The sequence below is a fragment of the Delphinus delphis genome, chromosome 2 (assembly GCF_949987515.2).
Source record: "Delphinus delphis chromosome 2, mDelDel1.2, whole genome shotgun sequence".
Lineage (NCBI taxonomy): Eukaryota > Metazoa > Chordata > Mammalia > Artiodactyla > Delphinidae > Delphinus > Delphinus delphis.
In genome coordinates, this window is record NC_082684.1 from 175,139,191 (window position 1) to 175,142,745 (window position 3,555).

The 3,555-nt window shown below is 51.1% G+C and overlaps 1 long non-coding RNA gene across 1 annotated transcript; it reads left to right on the forward strand.

Annotated features, from left to right (window-relative positions):
* The first annotated feature begins 533 nt into the window (after window positions 1-533).
* LOC132419920 (uncharacterized) lies at window positions 534-1,444 on the forward strand. The gene is made up of 2 exons (XR_009518277.1): window positions 534-1,120; window positions 1,334-1,444. It is a non-coding gene; the product is annotated as an uncharacterized lncRNA (long non-coding RNA).
* The last annotated feature ends 2,111 nt before the right edge of the window (window positions 1,445-3,555 follow it).

Consider the following 3,555-nt stretch of genomic DNA (forward strand, 5'->3'; position numbering starts at 1 on the left):
TTGAGTTTCAAATCCCAGACAAGCTGTCCATGGCAATGGCTGCTTGTTTTATCTGTTAGGAACCGTGCACACTTTCCTTCTCCCTGGTTGACCATTCACTCCTGTGTTTGTTTGTTCACTCATTTGTTCATTTGTTGCTATCATGCATTTAGAATAAAACTCAAAGTCCTCATCACGGCTTTTCAGGCTCCTAGCTGCTTCTCCAGCCTCATTTCTTACCACTGTTCCCTCAGTCTGGCCTCCTGTCTGATCTTCACCCATGTCAAACATCCTTGGGCCTCAGGGCCTTTGCACGTGCTAGGATGACTAATCTCCATGCATCTCTCACCTTCCAGCAGGCTAACCTGGGCTTGCTTTCATGCTAGCCTAAAAAGTTTCAGAGAGAAAGAGAGGACAAGGCCTCCCAAGGCCTAGGCTGGCAACTGACAGTTGGTCACCTCGGCCACCTTCTACTGGCCAAAGCAGGTCACAGGGCAAGCCCAGATTTAGGGGATGGGGAAAATGCTGAAGGCTGTGTGGTGGAGAGACTTCAGGGTGGCTGCTGGGACCCCTGCCTCCTGGTGTCCATGAGCTCGTATGATGCCCCTCTGAGGGTGAGCAGGACCTGTGCTTCTATCTACAGAATATGATAAAGGTAAAAAAACATCGCTCCTATGATTAGGTTACATTACACAAGACTCCCTCTTAGCAAACAGGGGCTAGAGACTCTCCTTATGAGCTTAATGAAAGATGCAGCCGTGTTGGAGAAGCTCTCGCACGTCAAAGAACCGTGGGCAGCCTCTAGCACCCGGGGGTGCCCCCAGCCAACAGCCAGCACGGAGCTGGGCCCTCAGCACAGCCGAGCAAAGGAAGCCCGTCAAGACACTGAATGAGCCTGGGGGCAGATTCTTCCCCAGCGGAGCCTCCTGGTGAGGACTCAGTCCAGACTCCTGGCACGGAAAGTCTGAGATAATAAGCCCATGTTATCTTAAGCCATTAAGTTTGTGGTAATTTGTCATGCAGCCCAGAAAATGAATGCAGCCTGGGTTCAGCTGATAAGCAGTAGCTGAGAAATGGAGCATCCTTAAAGGAGTCTGATGGTTCCTTCCAGCTTTACCGGGGAACCCGGAGCCCTCAGCAGGTGAGTTGCGATGGACCATGTTTGCCTGGTACTGGCTTTCTCATGTGAACTGACCTACCTAAAATTCTAGAGTGGGAACACATAGAAAGACCGTATTGATGGATGGAGCCCAGCATGGCCATTCCCTGTAGAATGGGATGTTACGAGGTCCAGACTGGTCCTCCCTTCCCACCCACAAATGCACTCAGACCCAGTTTCCAATGGAATTTCTAGGGGTGATGTGACTGGGATACCGTCTTAATCCCAGTAACCTGGAAGGCACGAGAGGAAGAGAAGCTGGTCTCAAATTTGTGATAAAACTAAATAAAAAAAGATTTCAAAATAAGTTCTGTCTTGTCACTTGCAAGCAATTAAAAGAAGATGCAATGGTTAACGGATTCTTGTTAGACTTGCTTTTATGGTTAGGGAAGCACCCTTTGTAATTAGCATATTAATTGCTGATATTTATATGAGAGCTTGAAGATTTCAGTTAAAAAAAATAGATTAGGGTTTCCCTGGTGGCGCAGTGGTTGGGAGTCCACCTGCCGATGCAGGGGACACGGGTTCGTGCCCCGGTCCGGGAAGATCCCACATGCTGCAGAGCGGCTGGGCCCATGAGCCATGGCCGCTGAGCCTGCGCGTCCGGAACCTGTGCTCCGCAACGGAAGAGGCCACAGCAGTGAGAGGCCCACGTACCGCGAAAAAAAAAAAAAAGATTAATATTATCACAATCTTCTTTATATTATCAGTTTGTGTTTTGAGAAAGAGAGATGGTGCAAGGGTAAACAGCATAGCCCCTGTTTAAAAAGTCACAAACGTCAAATGGGCTGGATACGGATGATCGAATTTTTACTCTATGCTCCAGTGGCCGGCCTGAAGCTGATTTTGCCACCCAAGTGACAGATGAGGAGGCCATGATCGTGTTTGTCCACTGAAGCCACGGGAACAGTGCTTCCCGTACGACTCCACTGGGCTGCCTGCAGTGGTGGGATTTAACGTTTTGCCTTCTCCCCTTGGAAGGCTCTCGAAGAACAGCCCACAGTCCACGTAGGATGTGGGATCCTGGGGCACCACATGGCATCGGTTAATCAGATTCTTTCCAGAGAATTTGAAAGTGTGATGCAAAACCCAAGTCAGGGAATGTTGGCAGTTAGAATTACGAGGTTGCATTGCTTGATGAAGACAGACAAGCAGGTGCGGTCCTGGATTCTGGGCCTTTGTGTCCCTCCCTTCTTTCACCGTCACTCCAGAAACCTGAGCCGATGGGGAGCACCCCAAAAAGCCACTGCAAGGAGGGAGCAAGACTTTTCCCTCCAGCACCCAAGGCAGTTCCTTCCACCGGAGAGGGGGCCAGGCCTTAACACCGACGGCCAGAATGGCAGCCGAGGGGCTTGACGTGAAAGAGCGAAAACTCAGGTTTTGCTAAAACTCACCCCAGGACTGCCTTTCCTCCAGAAACTTGACCCCAGGGCTCCCGGTGCGGCCCTGGGAGGAGGACAGGCTGCTCATATCCCGAGCTGTCTCTCTTGCAGCCAGGCCTCTCTGCCATGGAGGTCCTGCGGCCAGAGCTGAGTTCAGCACCGCGCAGGGCCGGGTTCCAGTCCAGAGGTCCGGGCCTGGTGCGCCCGTCACCTGCTGTGAGTGACTCACCTCCGTGAGGCTCTGAGCGGCTCTGGGCTTCAGGCTGCTCTCCCTCCTGTGGAACCCGGTCTGTTCCCGTGTGGTCCTGGGTGTGGCGTCGCAGCAGAATCTCATGACCAGGAAGAAGTCTACTTTTTCTGTGTCTTACACGAAGGAGGGCTTATTTGCTGCACGCAGAAGACTCCAAATAATAGTAGCTTGAACAAGACCAAAGTTTCTTTCCCTTTGATGTCGAAGCCTGGAGGAAGGCGCTTCAGGGCAGTGTGATGGCTCCGGGCCTCCCTAAGCCTGGCTCTCCACCACGCCTGCTCAGCTGTCCAGAGGGTGTGGTTTTCAGCCTCAGGGTCGAAGGTGAGCTTCTGCTGGCTCGTCCACAACCCCAGAGCAGGATGGAGGATGTGGGAAGGAGATGCACGACCCCCACCTTTAAGGGATCTTGTCCCAGCAACTACAAACGTCCCTTCCTCACTCTCTATAGGCCGGCCGTCAGCGGGCTGCAGGAAGGCAGAGAAACGTGGCCTCAAACCCAGCTAAATATCTGCGGATCTGTTATTGTGCAAGAAGCAATACATGATTACTGAGGGAACGGCACTCGGCGTCTGACATGGATTTTTCTGTTCTCCTTTTCTATACTGATTTTTTAAAATTTCAAAATACTTGCTTACAACGCATCAGGCAGTACAAAGATACATAGAGAAAAGCTCTAGGCCTCCAAGGAAACCGGACAGTGTGATGTGTATTCTTTCATGTCTTTCTTGAGAGACATGAAAAATATACAAACCTTTCTGTCTCCCCAGCCACTTTTAATTTTTTTT